Source organism: Protopterus annectens, chromosome 9.part0 (assembly GCF_019279795.1).
Source record: "Protopterus annectens isolate FY-2018-M chromosome 9.part0, PAN1.0, whole genome shotgun sequence".
NCBI classification, from domain to species: domain Eukaryota; kingdom Metazoa; phylum Chordata; order Ceratodontiformes; family Protopteridae; genus Protopterus; species Protopterus annectens.
In genome coordinates this window covers 671061712-671086444 of record NC_056743.1, presented here as the reverse complement: position 1 = coordinate 671086444, position 24733 = coordinate 671061712, and the positions used below count along the sequence as shown (strand labels likewise).

Genomic DNA, 24733 nt, shown 5'->3' with positions numbered 1-24733 from the left:
GGGGACTGGAGGCCAATGTTCTTAGTGTTTCACTGTTGTAGTCCTCACATATGTGTTATCCGGTAGCCCTCAGTCGACCCGAATACCAGAGTCCTTGGTATATGATGTCGGCTGCCGCCGGTTGTAAAACTGATGTCAGAATGTCAGGTATAAAGGGAGGCAGCCAACGCCATTTCCTCAGTCTTTCTTGCTGCGGATCCTGAAGCAGATGAAATTCACACTAGTGCTGGTCAGCCGTTTACCTTCGTTTTGCTTCACGACTGCCAAGTTGAAGACTCCTTCAGATAAGTACCCCGTTGGGGATCCTCTTTTCTTGCTTTAACCAATGTCAGATAAAGTTAATAACTGTCTTGCCTGTGGAAAAAAATAGATTCCGCACCGTGATTTCCATTCTTCGCCACAGCGGATCATCTGTCTGCTCATGATTGGCAGTGGAGTTTTACGGTGTCAAGTTGCCAGATTGGCGCCCAACCTTCCACAGGAGGCACACACACTCACACCTAGGGCCAATTTAGTGTGTCCAATCCACCTACTGCATGTCTTTGGGATGTGGGAGGAAACCGGAGCACCCGGAGGAAACCCACTCAACCACAGGGAGGACATGCAGACTCTGCACAGAAGGCACCCCAGCCGAGAATTGAACTGGAGAACCTCTTGCTGTGAGGCGACAATGCTAACCGCTGCACCACCGTGGCTGCCCCCGCACTGTGATTTCCATTCCTGTTGTATAACTTGGTTGGGCCCTGAGCACGACGTCCCTAACTGCGATCTCTGTGCTTCCTTTAACCCACGTACCATACGCTGTAGAGCTAAGATTTTGTATAAGCATTTCGGAGTCTGGCCTGAGTTCGTCGGTATGGCATCTTCTGGTCTCCCGACTTCGGATATATCTAGGGAAGTGCAAAGACAAGGACCGTGAGAGGCCTAGGGTTAAATCTGCTGACGACGCACCGGTGAAATTGGTCGTCAGCACAGCAGTAGTCAGTGAGGCGCTTTCGCAGCCCCTGCAGTCTGCAGATTTTCAGCTGCAAGCTTCTGCCGAGACCTTTACGGAGTCCTCCATGCCGCGGGCTGCTATTTAGTCTTCAGACCCTCCGCCTGTCGCTGCCTCAGATGGGTCCGGAGCTACTTTGCAGGCACCGGCTTCTGACGCCTCTTCTTTTCGACATGAGACCAGAACCAGACCGACAACCTTAGTTCAGACTTCTGCAGTTGCTAGGCCTCTCGAGTCCCTCCGGATTGCTAGTAAACCTTCCAGCCGCAAACCTACTCACAAGCAGGTGTTGGCCTCCCCTCCTGTGCCTCAGTCCCAGTTGGTAAAAGATGGCTGGTGATGATCTTTCCTGGATTAGGGGCTCTCATCCCCCCCCCTTCAAAGAGGACTAGGGAATTATCTCCTGATGTTTTGTCCTTCTCAGATTCTGAGATTTCCAGTATGTCTGCTGGTGAAGGACATTCTCAACTTTTTTCTGGCTTTGAGGATTCCGATGCTGAGGACTCTATCCCTTCTGTCTCCCCTGCAGAAGATTTTTCCTTTGGGGATACTTTGAATACCCTTGGAGAGCATTTTAAGTGGGAGCGTCAGGATTTTTCACAGTCTAAGAAAAGAATCAGGAAATTTTTGGATTTGCCTCAGGATAAGCCTCTGGCTATACCTCCAGTTTTGGAAGCTGTGGATGATGTTTTCGTGGAAAATTCTTTAACTCCTAATATTGTTCCTCCTACCCCCAGAAAACCGGATAGGTATTATAGGGTTCCTGAATCTCATCAATTCCTTTTTAAAAAACCCTACTGCTGATCCAGAAATTATTTCTCAAGGCCCCAAGGGTGTTAAGGCTACTGTTGCTAAAAACCCTACCCTGTGCCTTCTGATAAGGAGTCTAGGGCATAAGACAGGTGGGGTAAAAAAGTCTATACCTCTGCAACTCTTGCCATTAGATCCATGAATTGTCTTTTTCACATGCTTAAGTATCAGCAGCATACTTTGGAGGCTATTAAGGCTAAATTTGGAGATATTCCTTCCATGATGGAGAACAAAGATTTAGAAGACTTACTGAATTCTGCCACTTTAATTAATAAGCATTCATTTCATTGTGGTTTTGACACTTTGGAGGCTTCCTGCAGAGCAGCAGCCACTGGTTCTGTAATTAGAAGGCATGCTTGGCTCAGGGAGCAGCCTCTTTCTGAACCTGTTAAGTCTAAATTGCTGAATGTTCCTTTGCACAAGGAAAATCTTTTTGGTAATCAGGCCGAGGAGGTACTGAAGATGTTGGAGGATAAGGCAAAATCTATGCAAACTGTAAAATATTACCTTCAGGTTCAGCCTCCTCAGTTTAGTAGGCATTATCCTTCCAAGAATTGGTCTTTCCCTGATCCTGGAAAGCAGGGTCACTCTAGGCCTAGGGGTTTCAGATCTTCCAGAGGGCAGCCTTCTGCCCCTCAAAGGGGCTAAGCAGTGGCATTCTTCTGCTAAATCGGGGAGTTCTAAGCCAGCTCCCCAAAGCGAACATTCTCAATGACTCCGGCCTTCTTGTGCCTACCTCTGTGGGCCCTGGGTTTCCTTTGGGTGGAAGGTTAGCCAGGTTCGCAGAGGTATGGTCTGTCATCACAGATGACGAATGGGTGCTCAGTATAGTAAACTAAGGTTACAAGTTTTATTTTCACACCTTCCCTGTTTTACAAGGGTACCCAGACATACCCAGAACTCTCAGGGCAGAGTTAGAAACTCAAATTATTTCTTTAGTGACTATGGGGGCTACAGAGCCAGTTTCTGCAAATCAAGCAGGCCTAGGTTTTTATTTAAGACTTTTTCTGGTACCCAAGAAAGGGAGCACCTGGCGCCCTATTCTGGATCTGTCTATTCTAAACACTCTTCTGGTGATTCTCAAATTTAGGATGCTCACCCTTCAACCGTTACTACCAATGCTGGGCAAGGATTCATGGCTGGTAGCTTTGGATCTAAAGGAGGCTTATCTGCACATCCCAATAAGGGAAAGTTGCAGGCAGTTCCCTTGCTTCAGGGCTGGGAAGCAACACTTTCAATTCTCAACACAGCCCTTTGGCTTATCTACTGCTCCCAGAGTTTTTACCAAGTGCCTGGCTCCAGACTTTGCTTTTTGCAGGTAGAGAAACATTCAGATTTATCCTTACCTGGACGACTGTCTCATTCAAGCAAACTCCCCAGAACAACTAGAAAAGGATTTGGATTTTGTGAAGAACACACTCACCTCTTTGGGTTACACTCAACGAAAAGAAGTCCTAATTTATTTCTACAAGGGAGACTGTTTTCCTGGGACCGAGTCTGAATACAGCCACCCAGATGGTATTCCTCCCTGAACAGAAGCAAGAAGATCTTTCGGCTTACTTCATGAACTTGGCAAGCATGACCCAGCTCTCTGCAAGTCAGTTCCTCACTGGGGTTCATGGCTTCATGTATTTTGATGATCCCATATGCAAGGCTGCATATGAGAAAACTTCAATGGTACCTCAAGAATATTTGGTGTCAACACACACAGGACTTAGACTTGATTCTTCCCCTGATTCCCTGTCTACAAATGGAGTTCCTGTGGTGGGCGACAGCCTGTTCTCAGAACAAGGGTCTGCCTTTCCACCCACCGCCTGCCAGCCAGACTCTCACCACAGACTCCTCAGATGTTGCATGGGGTGCTCATCTGGAAGGCAGGGGCATACATGGGACTTGGAGCAACCAGCAGATTCATCTTCACATAAACTTAAAAGAATTGATGGCAGTGCAGCAGGCCTTGCTGGCTTTCAAGGACCTACTCTACTCTGGGACTCTGCTGATGAGGACAGACAATACCATGGTCGTGTGGTACATCAACAAGCAAGGGGGTACTCACTCTTACCCCTTGTGCAGACAAAGCATGATACTGTGGTCCATAGCAGCATCCATTGGCTTACATCTAATAGTCCAGTATCTCCCAGGGAGGCTAAACTCATTGGCGGATCATTTGAGCAGACATATTCTAGATCCTCACGAGTGGCAACTGAACAAGGACATTTTCCATCGCATCACTCATCATTGGGGCACCCCACAAGTGTATCTTTTCTCCTCTCAAACCAATCACCTCCTTCCAACCTTCTGCACCAGGGAGTTTCACAACAAAGCTTGGAGGGTGGACGCGTTGTCCTTCCCATGGACACATCTCTCAGTTTATGCATTCCCTCCTCTGCCTCTTCTTCCCTGAGTGCTGCTAAAGATAAGGGACGAAAAACCAAAGGCTATTCTGATAGCTCCAGGTTGGCCCAGGCATTATTGGTATCCCCTCCTTCGCAGCCTTTCACAGGCTCAGCCTTGGCATCTTCCCCTGGTACCAGATCTGTTGGTTCAGGGAGGGGGGAAAGTTCCTTCATCTTCATCTTCAAACTCTGCATTTAACTGCCTGGCTAATACTTTAAATCTTTCCCAACAGGTGGTTGAAGTTCTTCATGAGGCCAGGAGGCCTAGCACCAGAAAATCCTATGCAGATAAATGGAGGAGATGTTGTTCTTGGATGCTGGCTGAAGAAGACTCTTCTCATCCTTCTCTTTCCCTCATTCTTGACTACCTAGCAGGACTGCTTATTGGTGGACTTTCCTTTTCTTCAATCAAAATTCACGCTTTAGCAATTTCGGCTCATTGTTCTTTTGAGCAACCCATTTTTTTCTTACCCCTTGATTAAACAGTTCCTGAGGGGAGCTAGTAATTTTAGACCTCCCAGAAGAGCTCCTACTCCTGCTTGGGATCTTAATTTTGTCCTGGAAAAACTTGCTCTGCCTCCCTTTGAACCAGCTGCCTCTGCAGATTTGAAGTTTCTATCCTGGAAGACTGCTCTCCTTTTAGCTATTACTTCAGCTAGAAGGGTATCTGAGCTGCAAGCCTTAATGGCAGTAGAACCTTTCATTATTTTTCACTCAGATCAAGTTTCTTTGAGAACTAATCCCTCCTTCATGCCTGAGGTAGTTTCCAGTTTAACCCTTAACCAGTCTATTCACCTAGCTACATTTTTCAGCAATCCCTAAAATAAAGGGGAAAGGATTCTACACTCTCTTGATGTGCATAGACAGCTGAGATTTTACTTGGGACTAAATCCTTTCGAAAATCTGAACAGTTGTTGGTTAGTTTTGCTTCTGGGGCTCAGGGTAAAGCTATTTCAAAACAAGCCATCTCAAAATGGATTGCTCATTGTATTCACTTTTGTTACCTGCAGCATGGGAAGGTTCTCCCTCAGGGTTTTAGGACCCATTTTACTAGAGCAGCCTGTACCTCTGCAGCCTTTCTGAGAGGTGGGCCTACTAAGGACATTCTAGAAGCAGCTACTTGGTCTTCTGTCCATACTTTCACAAAGCATTACAATCTACCTTTGTTTTCTAAATCCAGGGCTGGTTTTGCCTCTGCAGTTTTGCAGGGCATTCTTACCAACCCTTAATCTGTGATCCTTCCTCCACCCTTTGTCTTTTTCCTGGGCTTTGGGAATCAACCCATATGTGAGGACTGCAACAGTGAAAAACGAAGAACATGGTACAGTTGTGTACACTTACCATAAATGTAGAAGTTCGAGTGTATTCACTGTTGCAGTCCTGGTTTCCCACCCTCCATTCCCCCTTTTTTCCTAAGGCACAGACTATATACTTTTTTATTTTTTGTATGACGTGTCCAGAGTGCTACCTTCCTGGGTTAGCCTTCTTTTGGGGGCTGTTGACAGTTAAGGCAAGAAAAATTGAGGAAATGGTGTCAGCTGCCTCCCTTTATACCTGACGTTCTGACATCAGTTTTACAACCGTCGGCAGCCAACGTCATATACCAAGGACTCTGGTATTTGGGCCGACTGAGGGCTACCGGGAGCTGGATAAACCCATATGTGAGGACTGCAACAGTGAATACACTTGAACATCTACATTTATGGTAAGTGTAGACAACTGTAATTTTTGAATATCAGCAGACTCAGCAGGTCTGTCAAGAAGACAACGATGTTCTTCGTCTTCCATTGCTGCAGTCCTTACTATTGGGTATAGTCCGCATCCAGTCGGCCCGAATACCAGAGTATAAGGCTGACGTCGGTCAGGGCGCATTAGACTGACGTCAGTACGTCAGGGTACTAATGCGCATGACCGGCGTCATATCCTCAGTCTTTTTTGCCACGCTGTCCGATGCAGAAGCAATTTTGCGAGTGCAGGTTGGCGTTCTGAAATATTTCCGAAACCGGAGTTTCAGACCGAATCAGAGTTGGCTAAGTACCCCGTTGGGAACATTTTGTTTTTCTTGCCTCAGTATTTAACCGGATGTCAGAAAAGTGAATAACTGTATTTCTTGTGGGAAACAAATACCTCATAGGGATTACCATTCATTGTGTCTACCTTGTTTAGGGCCTGTGCACGGCGTTGTTGGTTGCCGCTCTTGTGCTAGGTTTAACAAACGCACTATTAAGAGGAGGTTAGACTGTGCCAGATTAGTGTTTGGGAAACGTTGCAATTATAAAATGCCGCCGGATGCTCCGGCCCGCTTCGACCAAGAAGCGCAGGGACAAAACAGCGAAGCCTAGGGTTGATGAACCGGCAGTCCCAGACGTCGGTTCTTTAGATGGCTCAGTGGAGCCAGAGGTTTTGCCAGGAGTTTCTATAGAGTCTCAGGCAGACACTTTGCTGTTACAGGATGTACCCTCTCAGGAGGCAGGCCAGGCTGAGGGGCTTCTCAGGTAACTATTCTTCCCTCTCTTCCCAAAGTAGTTAGAGCCTCTCCTTCTGTTGCCAAAACTTCTTTTAGAGGTAGGCCAACTTCAGCTTCAGTAGGGGCTTCTCCTAGCCTTCGGGTTCTGTACCTAAGAAACATATGCTTAAAATGGCAGAAGATTTGATTACTATGATTAGAGGTTCTATGGGCCCTCCTGATAAGAGGCCTAGAGTGGAACCAGAGTTTGACAGTTTTGAACAGGGTTCAGGGGCTTCTGAATCTTCTGCGGAAGATTTGCAGGAGTATCCTCATTATTCTGATTCTGATGTGGATGATGCCACTCCTTCGGCTTCTCCTCCTGAGGATTTTTCATTTTCAGAGACTCTGCATTCCATGAGGGAGCACTTTAAATGGGAAGGCCAGGATTACTCTGATTCCAGGAAGAGGCTTAGGGAATTCTTGTTTTTACCCCAGCATAGGCCCTTAGCTATACCGCCTGTGTTGAATGTGGTTGTAGATGTTTTTGCAGAGGCTTCCCTGAACCCTGATTCTTTGCCTCCTGCTCCTGTTAAACCTGATAGGTACTATAGCGTGCCCGAAGCTCATAAATATTTGTTTAAGAGTCCTAGGGCGGACCCAGAAACTGTTTCTCAGGGGCCTAAAGGTGTTAAGGCCTCTGTGGTTAAGAATCCTGTTCCCACTGACAAAGAGGCAAGGGCATTAGATAGGTGGGGTAAGAAAGTGTATACTTCTTCCACTCTAGCCATGAGAGCGTTAAATTGTCAGTTTCACATGCTGAAATATCAAAATTATCTCCTTTCACAATTGAAATCTAAGGTGGGTGCTTTGGCGGAAGGTATTGATTGTAAAGACTTGCTGGATTTAGTTTATGTGTCTGAACAAGTGGGCAAGCATTCTTTGCAATGTGGTTTTGATGCTGTGCAGGCCTCCTCGAGGGTGGCTGCCACTAGTTCTGTTCTTCGCAGGCATGCCTGGTTGAGGGATCAAAATTTGGCTGAGCATGTTAAGACAAGGCTTTTGGATGCTCCTTTACAGTCTGATGTGTTGTTTGGTTCACCTGTGGAAGCAGTTTTGAAGAAAATGGAGGACAAAGCTAAGTCTATGCAAACTGTTAAAGAGTCTTTGCAGGTACAGCCACCGAAGTTTAGTAGAAATTGGCCTGCTAAGGGGTGGACATATCCTGCTTATGATTCCCAGTCTAGGGGTAGGTCTAGACGTGGTAGGGGCAGGGCTCAAGGTTCTTTTAGGCCTAGAACAGGGAGTTCACCTGCTCAGACTTCTGGTGAGGGCAGGGGTCAGTCCTTTCGTAAACAGACCCAATGACCTGCCTTTTCAGCTGCCAGTAGATTCTCGTCTGGCAGCTCCTTTAGAAGGACACCTGTCTCTTTTCAAAGGAATTTGGGATTTAATTACTCAAGACGGATGGGTGTTGGACATCATTCTACCAGTCCCTGTGTCAAAAAGGGGCCTAGGATTTTATTCTCGCATGTTCCTAGTACCAGAGAAGGGGAACACGTGGAGACTGCTTTTGGATTTATCTCTCCTCAACACTTATCTGGACATTCCCAAGTTCGAGATGTTGACGTTACAACAGCTTTTACCCCTGCTGGGCAAAGATCACTGGATGGTAACTTTAGATCTCAAGGAAGCTTACCTTCCTGTGCATATCAGGCTAAGTTACAGGAAGTATCTGCAGTTTCAAGCTGGAGATTCTCATTATCAGTTCTCTGCATTGCCCTTTGGCTTATCTACTGCGCCCAGAGTATTCACAAAGGTTCTGGCTCCAGTGATGGCTTACTTCAGGCTACAAGGACTTCAAATCTATCCTTATTTAGACTGCCTGATTCTGGCTCAAGAAACGGAAGACCTTCTACAGCATCTGGAATATCTTATAGCAGTGCTAAGATGCCTAGGGTATTCTGTGAACGAAATAAAGTCCAGTCTAGTACCCTCTCAACACATGTGCTTTCTGGGTGTGAGACTGAATACAGCAGCCCAGATGGCCTTTTTAACCCCGGACAAACGAAAGAGTCTGTCACTTTCCTTCCATCAACTATCTCATCAGTCCGTGCTGACTGCAGAGACAGTCCTTCCAGCATTAGGGTTCATGGCATCTTGTATTCTGGAGCTTCCCAATGCCAAACTGCATATGAGGAAGTTACAATGGTATCTCAACAATGTATGGACACAGCACTGCCAGGATTTAGACACTGTCATTCAAATAATACCTTGCCTTCAAAGAGTATTTTTGTGGTGGGCTCAGGAATGTCACCTAAACAAGGGACTCTCTGTGACCCGGCCAGAGGCGAGTCAGATTTTACCGACAGATGCCTCAGACATTGCTTGGGGAGCTCATCTAAATGCAAAGTGGATACAAGACAAGTGGCCTGCCAGACTACAGCATCTACATATCAACATAAAGGAGATGTTAGCAGTCCAGTTCGCATTTCTGGCTTTCAAGGAGTTACTTCTTCCAGGGCAGGTGTTGATTCTAACAGACAACACAACTGTCATGTGGTACTTCAACAAACAAGGGGAACACATTCTTATCCTCTATGCAGGCATGCAATGATTTTATTGGAGACTGCTACGCTTGCACTTAACTCTTCAGGCAAGGTTTCTGCCAGGAGCACAGAACTCCTTCGCAGATGTGTTAAGCAGACAAATCATGGATCCCCACAAGTGGAAACTGGATCTTCATGTATTTCAGAAATTGACAGTGTCATGGGGAACTCCAGACATAGATCTGTTCGCTTCTCCACTAAACCACCAGCTGCCACAGTTTTGCACAAAGGGGTTTCATCACACAGCTTGGAAAGTGGATGCTCTGTCTTTCAGTTGGACAAACCTTCATCTGTATGCCTTTCCACCTCTGCCTCTTCTTTCAAAGGTACTGTTAAAGGTCAGACAGGACAGGCCAAGGATGATTTTGATAGCTCCAGATTGGCCTCGGCAACACTGGTACCCTCTACTACGGAGTCTGGTAAAGAAGCCTCCATGGCCTTAACCTTTGATTCCACATCTGTTATCCCAGCAGGACGGTCATCTGCTCAATGTCAAGCTTCACTCTCTTCCTCTGACAGCCTGGCATATTCTGTGTTGAAACACAGCAGGTCTCAACTTCCTCAACAAGTTTTAAATGTGATTATGGAAGCTAGAAGACCTAGTACAAGGAAAGTGTACGCAGCAAAATGGAAGAGATTTTTATTTTGGAGTAAAGCAAAGAATTTGGAGATTTCTGAGCCTAATTTGAGTATGGCTCTTCAATATCTTACTGCGTTACTGGACAAGGGTCTATCCTTCTCTTCCATCAAGATTCATGCTGCAGCAATCTCAGCTCACTATGATTGTGACCCACCATTGTTTTCGCATCCCTTGTTCAAGCAGTTTCTTAGAGGGGCTAAGAATATAAGACCCCCACGTAGAGCTCCTACTCCTGCTTGGGATCTCAATTTTGTGTTGGAAAAACTTACTCTACAACCTTTTGAGCCTGCGGCTACTGCTGAATTGAAATATTTGTCATGGAAGACTGCTTTTTTGTTGGCTATTACTTCTGCTAGAAGGGTGTCTGAGTTGCAGGCCCTTATGGCAGTCGAGCCCTTGATTTTCCATAAGGATAGGGTATCATTACGTACTAATCCTTCCTTTATGCCTAAGGTGGTTTCTAGTGTGGCTTTAAACCAAACTATTCATTTGCCTACCTTTTATGCAGACCCCCAAAATAAAGGGGAGAAGATTTTGCATACTTTAGATGTACACAGGCAATTGCGTTATTACTTAAGCAGGACTAAGGATTTTAGGCAGTCTCAGCAGTTGTTTGTTTCTTTTGCTTTGAGTTCGCAGGGCAAGCCTGTGTCAAAACAAACTATTTCTAGGTGGATTGGCTTTTGCATTGCATTTTGTTATTCCCATCATGGCAAGGAGGTTCCAGCTGGGATTAGGCCTCATTCCACTAGGGCTACTGCCACTTCAACAGCATTTCTACGGGCGGTGGCAACTAAGGATATTTTGGAAGCAGCTACTTGGAGTTCAGTGCATACTTTCTCTACGCATTATCACCTTCCTATCTACTCTAAGTCTAGGGCTGGTTTTGCCACAGCTGTTTTGCAAGGCATGTTGTCAGCTCCTGCTTCTTTATGATTTGCCAGCCTCCCTTACCTCTGCTTTGGGATTCTACCCAATAGTAAGGACTGCAGCAATGGAAGACGAAGAACATAGTACAGTTTTGTAGCTACCATAAATGTAGATGTTCGAGGATTCCATTGCTGCAGTCCAATTTACCCTCCCTCCTTCCCCTCTGTGTTTAGGGGTGGTTGTGTAGGTGATTTACCTGCTTATATTTTTGTATATATTGTTCATGTTTTGGTGCAGGTATTTTGGGCCTTGTCTTTTTAGGGTCTTCTGACATCTGGGGCAAGAAAAGACTGAGGATATGACGCCGGTCATGCGCATTAGTACCCTGACGTACTGACGTCAGTCTAATGCGCCCTGACCGACGTCAGCCTTATACTCTGGTATTCGGGCCGACTGGATGCGGACTATACCCAATAGTAAGGACTGCAGCAATGGAATCCTCGAACATCTACATTTATGGTAGGTACAAAACTGTACTTTTCGGATGGTGACACTGCAGTCCATACTTCCCTTTCTGGGAAAGGACAATTGGATGTGCTCCATCGATCTCCAGGATGCGTACTACCATATCAAGATGGATAGGCAATCCAGGAGATATCTACACTTTTGGCTGGGATCCATTCACTACCAGTTCAGAGCTCTGCCCTTTGGTCTCACCACAGCCCCTTAGGGTGTGCAAATGCATGGCAGCAGTCACGGCTCATCTGTGGCGTCTAGGATTCCGGGTGTTTCTATATTTAGATGACTGGCTCCTTACAGCCACCACCGAGATTCGATTAACCGAGGCAAGGGACACCACAATTCGCCTCTGCTCACAACTAGGCATCACTATAAACTACGAAAAATCTGCCTTGCTGCCCTGTCAACATATTACATTTATAGGGGCAGATTTAGATACAAAAGACATGATAGCAAAATTGCCTCAGGAGAGGGCATCAACCATTCAACATCAGGTTTCAATCTTAATCGGGAGAAAAAAGATTCAGGCAAGATTTGTTCTCAAAGTCCTGGGCTCAATGGCAGCAGCAATAACACTAGTTCCCTTGGCACGCTTCTACATGAGGATATTACAGTGGCTCCTATTTGCTCAATGGTCCATGCAAGATCTACCCATGTCGCACGAAATTCTCATCATGGAGATATGCAAGAGGTATCTAAAATGGTGGCTTCAGTCTACGCAGGTGACGCTAGGCAGGCCGTTCATCCTCCCCCAACCAGTAGCTACAGTGACCACAGATGCTTCCCAGATAGGGTGTGGAGGGGCATTATCTGGGATAGACTGTTAAAGGAACTTGGCAACAATACAAGTGCCACTTGAACATCAACATCTTGGAGATGAGAGCGGTGCTTCTGGCTTTGCAAGCACTCCAGGGCTGTCTACCTATGGGGACGATCGCAATTCAAACAGACATGTCAGTAGTATGGTACATCAACAAACAAGGTGGAACCAGGTTTTACCCCTTGTGTCAAGAGCCTCTAAGAGTATGGCAGTGGGCAATGTCTTCTCAACGCTTTCTGATTGCGATGCACATTCCGGGGAAATCCAGTGTGATAGCAGACAAGCTCAGGAGGGCTATCCAGATGCCTCTCGAGTGGTCCCTGAAGCAGGAAATTGACTTCTTACTTCAAAAAGTTGATAACAAAGACCCAGTTATCTGCAAGGAAAATCCTGCAGGCCTTGGGCTTCATGGCATCCTGCATTCTACTAATTCCATATGAGGAAACTACAATGGTATCTAAAAAGTGTTTGGACTCAGCATTGTCACAGCCTGGAGACAGTAATTACCCTCATTCCCTGCCTGCAACAGGAGTTCTGATGGTGGACACAGGCCTGTCACCACAACAAGGGTCTGCCATTCAGTTTACCCACAGCCAGACAGACACTGACAACGGGTGCATCAGATTATGCCTAGGAGGCCCATATGGCAGGAAAATGTATTCAGGGCACATGGCCTGCAAGCCAGATGCATCTTCACATCAATCAAAAAGAGATGCTAGCTGCTCAGAATGCCCTGACAGCTTTCAAGGATCTACTTCATCCAGGACAGCTACTGATAAAGACGGACAATACTACGGTCATGTGGTACATAAACGAGCAGGGAGGCACACATTCCTACCCCCTCTGCAGACAAGCAATGACCTTATGGGACACAGCATTGACTCATCAAGTTCACCTGCAAGCACAATTCCTGCCAGGAAAAACAAATACTCTGGCAGACGAACTACGCAGAAACATCATGGATCCCCATGAGTGGAAACTGGATCCACAAGTCTTCAGCATGATAACAAGGAAATGGGGATGCCCAGACATAGATCTATTTGCCTCCCCTCACAACTGCCAATTACAGAGATTTTGAACAAGGATTTATCACAAACAAGCATGGAGAGTGGACGCCCTATCCTTCAGTTGGAAAAATCTAACAGTATATGCCTTTCCTCCACTGCCTCTCCTTCCCAGGGTACTCCTAAAGGTCAGACAAGAGAAGCCAAAAATGATACTGATTGCACCAGACTGGCCACGCCAGCACTGGTACCCAATCCAAAGAGCTTGTCTCAAGGTCCAGCATGGATATTGTCTCAAACTTCTCACTTGCTGACCCAACAAAACAATCAGATCCTGCACAGCCAACTCAGGACCTTAAATCTGGCAGCATGGCGGATAATGTAGCCATTCAGAGCACTCCTCTTTTAAAAGCTGTTATGGATGTTATCTTGGAGGCCAGGAGGCCCAGTACCAGAAAATCTTATGCAGAAGAATGGAAGCGATTCTGTGCTTGGAACCAGGAACGAGGCATTGACACGTATGTACCAAATATACCTCAGATTTTACAATACCTAACTGAGATGCTGGACAAAGGCCTTTCCTTTTCATCAATTAAGATTCATGCCTCTGCCATTTCAGCCCATTACAATACGGAACCACCTATCTTTTCTCATCCTTTAATAAGGCAGTACCTCAGAGGGGCCAAAAACATCAGGCCTCCAAGGAGACCACCAATTCCGAGGCCTCCAAGGAGACCACCAATTCCGGCGTGGGATCTCAATTATGTCTTGGAAAAACTCACACTGCCTCCTTTTGAGCCATCCTCAACAGCTGACAAAATTCTTATCCTGGAAAACAGCTCTGCTCCTAGCAATAACCTCTGAAAGACGAGTCTCGGAGTTACAAGCACTCGTGGCTGTGGAACCTTTTATCATTTTTCTTCCAGACAGGGTTTCTCTGAGGACAAACCCAACATTTATGCCTAAGGTGGGTGTCCAGTGTGGCCCTCAACCAAACCATTCACTTGCCTACCTTTTATCCAAACCCACAGAACAAGGGTGAGAAAATTCTACATTCATTGGACATACACAGGCAGCTATGCTTCTACTTGGACAGAACTAAAGCTTTCAGAAAGACTGAGCAACTTTTAGTGTCATATGCTGCAGGATCACAAGGAAAGGCCATCTCAAAACAGACTATTTCTAAATGGATAGGCCATTGCATCCATTTCTGCTATTCACAGCATGGCAAATCAGTGCCTAAGGGCATTAGGCCTCATTCTACCAGAGCAGCAGCCACTTCAGCAGCCTTCCTCAGAGGAGTACCAACCAAAGACATCTTAGAGGCTGCAACTTGGAGTATAGTGCACACTTTTACAAAGCACTACCACTTACCTCTTTACTCTAAATCCAGAGCAGGCTTTGCCACTGCAGTTCTGCAGGGCCTCATAGCCTCTCCTAATCCTATTTAGCGCAGCCACCCATCCTCAGCTTTGGGATTCAACCCAAGAGTAATGACTGTAACAGTGAAACACGATGAACATAGTACAGTTGTGTACCTACCATAAATCAGAAAGCAAAATCGTTAGGTTGCAAACTAATCCTCATTGCTCTTTACTGGCCTCGTCAAATATGGTTCCCCTTCTTATGGCCCCAGCTCCAGGAGGAGCCTTGGATCATGGACCCAGTTCCAGATCTCCTGGTGTATCAGTCAGGTATGCTCCATCCTTCCATACAGACCCTCAGGCTGACAGCTAGGTTTCTCCACTTCCTGTCTTAGCCAGGCTTCCTGACATTTCCCCAGCAGTACGACATATTTTAATTTCCTCTCATAAATCCTCACCGAGAAAACTTTATGCTAGCAAATGGAAGAGGTTCTCTTGTTAGGCAGCCAAAAATAGTATTGACCCTTTTACTGCACCTATTTCAAAGGTCCTCGAATTACTCACTGAAACCTTTAACCAAGGAGCAGCGGCAGCAACTATCCAAGTTCAGCTGGCTGCTATTTCCAATTTTCATGTGGGAGAAATGGGTTCCAACGTTATGTCCTACAGGTTATGCAAAGCTTTCCTAAAAGGTACTATCCTGAGACCCCCAGTAAGAGAACCACCTTCTCCTTGGGATCTAAACTTAGTCCTAGCTGCCATGATTCTCCTTCCTTTTGAACCGGCTACTACTTGTTCTCTGAAATTCTTGACTTGGAAAACTATTTTCTTAACTGCCATTACCTCAGCTAGGAGGGAGTCAGAATTACAAGCTCTATCCATTCATCCCCCTTACTTAATATTTCACAAAGCTAGAGTTTCTCTCAGAACCAACCCCCCTTCCTACCAAAAGTTTGCTCAGAGTTCAGTGTGAATCAATCATTAGAACTACCTATGTTCTTCTCTAGTCATGGCAACAAGGCAGAATATACACTCTACCAACTGGATGTTCATAGACTGTTACGTTTTTACTTGCACAGGACAAAAGAATTCAGAAAGTCCAGCCAATTGTTAGTATCTTTTTCAGAAAACAGAAAGGGAACTTCAGTCTCGAAAGTAACTTTATCAAAATGTCTTTCAGACACTGTCACTTATGTCTGTAATTCACAGAGCAAGTAGCTGCTAGGAAAAATTCGAGGATACTCAACTAGGGCTTTGTCTGCCTCAACTGTCTTTCAGGCCAGACTGCCTTTAGCCTCAGATGTTCATCGTGCATACAGCTGCAGTAATCACAGATGGGTTTTCAGCCGGCAGACGGTCCCTCGGTCAGCCGAATTCCAAAGTCTTGGTCCGGCGTCGGTTGTCGTCGCTTACTCCTCTGACGTCAGTAAGGCCAGAGTATATAAGACACAGCCGACGCCATGTTCTCCAGTCTTTTTTGCCGCGCGGTGCCCGAAGCAGAAGCAGTTCGCAAGTGCCGGTCGGCCAGCTCCTGAATTACGAAAATAATTGGAACCGAAGTCTTCATTAAAGCTAAGTACCCGTTGAAACTTTTCTTGCCTCAGACCGATGTCAGAAAAAGTTAATAATTGTATTTCTTGTGGGAAGCAAATACCGCATAAGGATTTCCATTCCCTTTGCATACCTTGTTTGGGCCCAGACCACGGCGTTGGCTGTCGCTTTTGCGCTACCTTCAATAAACGCACTATCAAGCGTCGGGCGGAGTTCGCCCAACACTACTTTGGTAAAGCTTTTGACTATAAAATGTCGTCGGACATTCCGACTACCATTTTGTCCAAAAAACGCAAGGAAAAGGACCGACACACGAGGGCCTCGGTCCCCGCCGACACCACGCCAAAACAGGCTACACGTGGTCCGGTTCTTAGTGAGACGCCTTTGCAGTCCCTGACTACCGACGGCACTCCTTTGGCGGTGTCCTCTGTACCCGAGACCGCTGGGTCCTCAGCCCTTTCCCAGACTACAACTGAAGCCCTTGCTAATGTCGAGCCTACTAATGTGGACAGGTCCACCTCCACCCATGGTGTATTTAGGCCCTCTTCTTCTTTTTCAATTAAGGCCTTTACTAAATCCAAAGCAGCCAGGCATCCCACGAGGCCTGTTGCACAGGGCCCATCTCCTGGACCCATGCCTAAGAAACAGATGCTTAAAATGGCTGAGGATCTAATTACTCTTATCAGAGGTTCTCAGCCCCCTCCTGACAAGAGACCCAGAGTGGAGGAAGAATCTCCCTCTTCTGATCAGGGATCCATTTTATCAGAACATTCTGATGCAGAGGAACAATCTTACACCCCTTTTGAGGATTCGGATGCAGAACAGTCCATTCCTTCTGTATCCCCTCCTGAGGATTTTTCTTTTGGGGAAACCTTGCACACCTTGAGGGAACACTTCCATTGGGAAGGCCAAGACTTTTCAGATTCCAAGAAAAGACTTAGGGAATTTCTTTGGTTACCTCAGCACAGACCTCTGGCTATACCCCCTGTTTTGGATGTACTGGATGATGTCTATTCGGAGGCTTGCCTTAACCCTGATTCTCTGCCTCCTGCACCAGTAAAACCTGATAGGTGTTACAGAGTACCCAGTTCTCACCAATTTCTCTACAAAGGCCATAATGCTGACCCTGAAACCATTTCACAAGGCCCCAAGGGATTAAAGGCCTCCACTGCCAAGAATCCACTTCCTGCAGAAAGGGAATCCAGATCTCTAGAAAGGTGGGGTAAAAAGGTATATACCTCGGCCACCCTAGCCATGAGGGCCTTAAACTGTCAGTTTCATATGATTAAATATCAACAGTACCTGTTATCACAATTAAGGAACAAAATGTCTCAACCTGAACAACCAGATTTAAAAGAGTTACAGGATATGATGCATAGTGCGGAGCAAGTGGGTAAACACACCTTACAATGTGGTTATGATGCCCTAGAGGCTTCCAGTAGAGTGGCTGCTACAGGATCAGTCATTCGCAGACATGCCTGGCTTAGGGAACAAAATTTGCCTGATCATGTAAAAGCTAAACTTCTTGATGCTCCTTTACAAAAGGATGTACTATTTGGTACTAATGCTGAGGAGATACTACGGCAAATGGAAGAAAAAGCCAAATCTATGCAAACTGTCAAAGCTTTCTTACAGGTCCAACCACCACGTTTTAGCAGAAATTGGCCTTCAAAGAACTGGTCCTTTCCAGCCACTGACAAGCCCCAAAGAGGTAGATACAGACGCACAAGGGGCAGAGGGCAATCACAAGGATCATGTAGAGGCAGACAATGGCAATCTCCAGCACCAAGAGGTGGTGAAGACAGTGCACAACAATACAGGAAGCAAACCCAATGACTCCCTCATTTCCATGCCAAGCAAGTTTCAGCTGGCAGCACCTTTGCGAGGGAAACTAGCATTATTTGCAAGCAATTGGCATATTGTCACAACAGACAAATGGATACTGGACATTATAAACAGAGGCTACAAATTTCAATTTCACACTCTTCCAAAAATGAGAGGCATGCCAAACCTGCCACAAAATCAAAGGGCAGAGGCACAACTGCAAATTTCAAAGCTCCTAAACATGAGAGCTATACAAAAGGTACCTACGCACCAACAAGGTCAAGGTTTTTATTCAAGACTTTTTCTGGTACCAAGAAAAGGAACCGACTGGAGACCCATTCTGGACTTATCCATCCTCAACACATTTCTACTCGTACCAAAATTCAAGATGCTCACATTACAGCAACTTCTTCCCATGCTGGGCAAGGAGTTTTGGCTGGTAACATTGGACCTCAAGGAGGCATACCTGCATGTCCCAATCAGACAAAGCTGCAGAAGATACCTCAGATTTCTTGCAGGTTCAATCCACTATCAATTCTCTGCATTGCCCTTTGGCTTATCTACTGCGCCCAGAGTATTCACAAAGTGCCTGGCATCAGTGATTGCCTACTGCAGACTTCAAGGGATACAAATTTACCCTTATCTGGACGACTGCCTGATCCAAGCGGACAGCAAACACATGCTACTGGAACATCTGGCATATGTGACACGGTTACTGCTTTCTCTGGGATATACCATCAACAAGGAGAAATCAAGGCTAACACCATCTCAGAAAATAACCTTCCTGGGTGCCAGCTTGGACACAAACACCCAGATGGCATATCTTACGCCAGAAAAACAAGGGCAACTATCTCAGTACTTCAAAACACTAGCAAAAAGTACCAGGCTTACTGCAAGGAAAATCCTGCAGGCTCTGGGATTCATGGCATCTTGCATTCTTCTAATCCCATGTGCAAAGCTGCATATGAGGAAACTTCAATGGTACCTAAAAATTCTATGGTCTCAACACAGTCACAGTTTGGAAGCGATTATACCAATAATTCCATGTTTGCAAAAGGAATTTCTATGGTGGGCCCAAGCATGTCAAGTAAACACAGGCCTTCCATTCTGCAAGCCTCAAGCAAAACAAGTCATAACCACAGACGCCTCAGATTACGCCTGGGGGGCGCACATGAAGGACAGGTGCATTCAGGGCAGATGGTCCCAAAAGGAAAAGCACCTTCACATCAATCAAAAAGAAATGCTAGCAGTAATAAATGCAATTACAGCTTTCAAGGACTTCCTGCATCCAGGACAATTACTGATAAGAACAGACAACACCACAGTAATGTGGTACATAAACGAGGAACACATTCATACCCCTTGTGCAGACTAGCCATGACTCTTTGGAACTTGGCTCTGGAAAGACAAATCGAACTTCAAGCACAGTACTTGCCAGGACTGGAAAACACACTGGCAGACACTCTAAGCAGAAATATGACAGATCCACACGAATGGAAGTTACATCCTCAGGTGTTTACAGAGATAATCCAAGCGTGGGGGAGGCCAGACATAGATCATTTTGCCTCCCACAGGAACCATCAATTGAAAAAGTTTTGTTCGAGGACCTTCCATCCAAAGGCCTGAAAAGTGGACGCCCTTTCATTCAGTTGGACAGCATGGACAGTTTATGCATTCCCACCTCTGCCTCTTCTACCCAAGGTGCTTTTGAAAGCAAGAACAGACAAACCGAGGATGATACTGATTGCTCCAGATTGGCCAAGGCAACACTGGTATCTACTCCTGAGTAGCTTAACACATACTCCTCCCTGGTCCCTGCCTCTAATACCTCTTCTGCTGACTCAGAACAGCTACAAAACTCTTCACAGTCAGCTGAAAACACTCAACCTCGCTGCATGGAAAATTCCTTAACACCACAACAGACCCTACTCTCCAAGGAGGTGCAGGATGTCATTTTGGAGGCCAGAAGACCATCTACTAGAAAAGCTTACTCCGCAAAATGGAAGCGGTTTTGCTGTTGGAATGAGAAAAGAGGCCAGGACCCTAGAAAATTGAACTTGCCTCAGGTTTTACAGTACCTAGCTGAACTGCTGAACAGTGGACTTTCATTTTCTTCCATAAAAATACATGCCTCAGCCATTTCTGCAGAATTCAACACGGATCTTCCTTTATTCTCTCACCCACTCTTACGACAGTTCCTCAGAGGGGCTAAGAATATAAGACCTCCAAGGAAGCAACCAATACCAGCCTGGGACCTTAATTACATACTAGAAAAATTAACATTGCCTCCTTTTGAACCTGCTGCCTCAACAGATTTGCAATATTTGTCCTGGAAAACAGCTTTCCTTCTGGCCATCACTTCAGCTCGTAGGGTTTCTGAACTACAGGCCCTCATGGCGGTGCAGCCCTTCCTCATCTTCCATCAGGACAGGGTTTCCCTTCGTACCAACCCATCTTTTATGCCAAAAGTGGTATCCAGGGTAGCCTTAAATCAAGCCATACACCTACCTACCTTTTATCCTAACCCTCAAAACAAAGCGGAAAGGCTGCTACACTCTTTAGATATCCATAGGCAGCTACGTTACTATTTGGACAGAACAAAGCCCTTCAGGAAATCAGAACAACCTTTTGTATCCTATGCCGTAGGGGCTCAAGGGAAACCAGTTACAAAACAGACCATTTCCAAGTGGATTGGCCACTGCATACGGTTTTGTTATTCCTATCATGGGAAATCTGTCCCTACTGGTATCAGATCTCACTCCACCAGGGCCACAGCCACCTCTACAGCCTTCCTCAGAGGTGTTCCTACTAAAGATATTTTGGAGGCAGCCACTTGGAGTTCTGTACATACCTTCACAAAACACTACCACCTGCCCTTATATTCCAGAACAAGAGCAGGCTTTGCCACTGCTGTTTTGCAGGGCATTCTGGCTCAACCCAGTTCCTCATACTACCTACCACCCTATGCATAGCTTTGGGACTCTACCCATCTGTGATTACTGCAGCTGTATGCACGATGAACATAGTACAGTTTTGTACCTACCATAAATGTAGATGTTCGAGTGCTAATACAGCTGCAGTACAGGTTTCCCTCCCTCCTTCCCCACTTGGTAAAGGCATGGGGCCTAACAACCTCTTCATACCACTTGACTGGGTTATCCTGCTATGTTTTATTTGCTTGCTTACACTGATTTTGCATTACATTGCATTACTTGCATATGTAGATAAGCTTTATTTATGTATTGCCTTCCTTTTGGGGGCACCTGACATCTGGGGCAAGAAAGACTGAAGAACATGGCGTCGGCTGTGTCTTATATACTCTGGGCTCACTGACGTCAGAGGAGTAAGCGATGACAACTGACGCCGGACCAAGACTTTGGAATTCGGCCGACCGAGAGACCGCCTGACGGCTGAAAACCCATCTGTGATTACTGCAGCTGTATTAGCACTCGAACATCTACATTTATGGTAGGTACAAAACTGTACTTTTCTGCAGCAGCTGCTTGGGTTAATCCCCATAACTTCATCACTCATTACAAGGTAGATGTGGCCTCCCCGGAACAGAGCATCCTTTGGTTCCATGGTCCTGAAGAGTCTATTCCATTGAGCCACCCAAGAAGAAGATGCTGGGGATGCAGCCCCAACTAGCAAGAATGAAGGTGAGATAGGGACAACATGGCATAAAGAAGTTATGTACTCACCATAATGTTCCATGTTTGTTGTCCTTGATCTCGCCTTCCTTCTTGCATGCCACCCTCCTTCCCCTTCCTGGAAGATCGAGAGGAATTATCCATTATTTGGCTCCATAGACTGTGATTCCCATCTTTGTTGTATATATCTACATATATATATATATCTATATCTATATCTATATATATATATATATATATATATGTGTGTGTGTGTGTCTATATTTGCATATTATAGTCTAGTGTTATGGGTTATCACAAACAAGATCTGGGTAACTCTCGCTAGGTATGTTAGGATAGGGTCTAGACTCTCGCTAGGTATGTTAGGATAGGGTCTAGCCTCGAGCCAGTGGAATCTCTCGAGCTTTAGAATGTGGCCGAGTTGCAGCCGAGGATTTGCTCCGAACCCAACCAGCAAGATGGAAGGCGAGATCAAGGAGAACAAACATGGAATGTTACGGTGAGTACATAACTTCTTTTTTTGTCATCAGATGTAAAATCTTACATTATGCAGATAAGAATGTATGTAATGTGCTTAGGATAGAGAAGTTAATGTGAGACAAGGTCAACAGAGTTAGAGAAAGTTACATAGATTAGGAGCAGATAGAGGTGTACAGTTAGGGTTGATAAGCTGTTTAAGGGGGTTGGGTAAAGAGGCAGGTCCATTGGCTTAACCGGTATTCTTTAGTGGCTAAGTGGCTAGCTTGAATTGACTAATTTGCTTCAGTGACCTGATCTCTAGTGGAAGTTTGTTCCAGGCCTTGGAAGGATTATAGCTATAGAGAATATATCCTTTCTTAGTTTTAGGTTTGTGGATTTGTAGCAGATTTAGGTTAGAGCTCCGGAGGGATCTAGAAGGTGAATAGTGGGAGATGACAGATGATATAGGGTAGGACAGTAAGAAGGCTGATAACGGATGGAGTGGATGATCTGGAGTTGAGGGAGAAGAAGATGAGGTAGTTCAAGCCAGTTAAGGTGTTTGAGTGAAAGACAGTGATGTGACTTGTAAGTTTGATGGGCTGCAAATTTGGCTATCTTGTTGTAGGTAGATTCAAGTTTGGCAAGGAGTGTGGAGTTGAGGCAAGTAAGAATTTGAGTGCCGTATAATAGACTGGGTAGGAAGTAGGCATAAGAGAGAGATACTTCAGCTTTACTGGTGAGAAACTTTTTGTTGCAGTAAAGAAGCCCTAGTTTCTGATGAATTTTCTTGATACAGTTAATGTGTAGATGGAATTTAAATTGGTCGTCAGTGATGACACCAAGGAGTTTAGTGCTAGTTTCCACCTCGATGTGTGTGTTATTGGGGGACAGCATTGTGAAAGTGGATTTAATGTGGTTGTAGTTTTTAGGAAGGAAAAGCAGTAGCTTAGTTTTTTTTTTTTTTTTTTTTTGGGGGGGGGGGTTAAGGATAAGCTGATTATCAGAGAGAGAGTTTTCTGCTTAGTTAAAGGAAGTCTGTGTTGTAGAGATGAGTTTGGAGGCAGTCAGCAATAGTGATGACAGTAGAGTCATTACCGTATTGGACCAGTGATAACTGAGGACAGGAAGAATAAAGATGATTAGTGAAGATATTGAAAAGTAGTGGACCAAGGATGGAACCCTGAGAGACACCCATTTTAACTGGGAGAGGAGAGGAGGGGAGAGTGCAGATTGATCCAGTCCTTTTAGAAATTCTTCAGAAATTTCTGAAGTTCTAAAAGTAAAAGGAACAAAATCACTAAAATGTTTCCGGCGTCTTGAGTGTTATCTCCCAGTACCTGTTTTCCTAAAGTGTTATAAAGGATTAAGTTGTACTAAATGTTTTTATTCCCTTGGTTCCTTGGTCTGCTTTCTAAGATATCTCATTGACTATGATTGCAATATTGAATGTACTCAGTAATCTACATTTATGATAAGTTCCAAGCACAGCTGTTTTTGTGAAATGTGTTTTTTCTTCCCTCAGTACTTTGCCTAATGGCTCTGTAACTAAAATCCATTTGTTGTGAGGCCACAGAAGTTTGGCAGTCCTGAGCTGGAGAAGAACCCTGTGACCCCTTTTTCCTGCCCAGTAGTCTCCATTAACTCTTCATTCTCTGGCAAGTGCTGGGTAGTAGGGAGTGGGCCAGGTTGCTGCTTCTGGTGGGTGGCCTTATCCTCTCCCCAGTTGGATGTCCCCCTCCTCCCTCAGCTGCTCTGCTAAACCCATTGTTGCAGTCCCTTAATGAGAAGCATGTCTCCACATGACACATTCCCCTCTGGCTTCATAGTGCTAAGCACCGTGAATGTGCAGGCTTAGTTGGCTCAGTCCACCATGGTAAAACATAAGATGATATCTAGCAGGAAACACTATGTGGTGAGCCAGTCTGCCTCCCTCTTCTGGGATGGGTGAGCTAGCAGTTTCTGCTCACTCATATCCTCCCTGTCCAGCTCCTACTAGTGTCTGAGCCTCTACTTGAGTCACCAGCATAATTTACAGGGCTTTATCCCTCTATCCCACAGAGCTGGCCTCTGTGCAGAACTTTGATACCACAATAATTACTCTGTCAATACAGTAACAAGACATTCCACACTTCTTCACCAGTTTCCTCTTGCAGCTGGATTAGATTAATCAGAATTATGTTGATTATTTAAATATGGAATTGTGCATGCGTCAAACTAATTGTAGCAAGCCTCCCCCTTCCATAAACTAGTCCTACCCACTCCAGTCTCTCCCCTAGCTTCTACTTCAACTACATCCCACTCTTAGCTCATTACAAAAAAATACTGCCCACTACATACTCACTCTACTTTCATTCCCCTTACTTTAATATTTAACAATTCCTCACTTTGCCTTCCATATCTTCCCGCTATTATTCTCATTTTTATACTCTACTCCTGCTTTAAATGGCTATTAGTAACCTCTTAATATATTAAGCTTGAACTTTTGGCATAATATGCTAGCAAACATATTTGGTGTATAGCTTACCCTCTCTGGTATGCTAACTATTGTTGAACTACTTTTTAATAGTTTATACTGTGATTTTATAAATTCTGTTATGCTGCTATGTAAAAAGTTTTACCTTTGCATTGTATAGTCTCTCTCTTTCTTGAGCTTTTCTCCCTGGGCCTCCACTAAAAATAAGTGGTCTTGGCCCAGTGGACTATCCTGGTAAACAAATACCAATAAATAAATAAAAGGGTGGCAAACATTTCTTAATTTTGAGGGGGTATCTACCAAG

The 24733-nt window shown here is 45.3% G+C and overlaps 1 protein-coding gene across 6 annotated transcripts in view; it reads left to right on the top strand.

The window, feature by feature from the left end:
• Positions 1–24733, top strand: part of BAG6 (BAG cochaperone 6) — a 2260316-nt gene that overhangs the window by 1341840 nt on the left and 893743 nt on the right. The gene's annotated exons all lie outside the window — the stretch shown is intronic.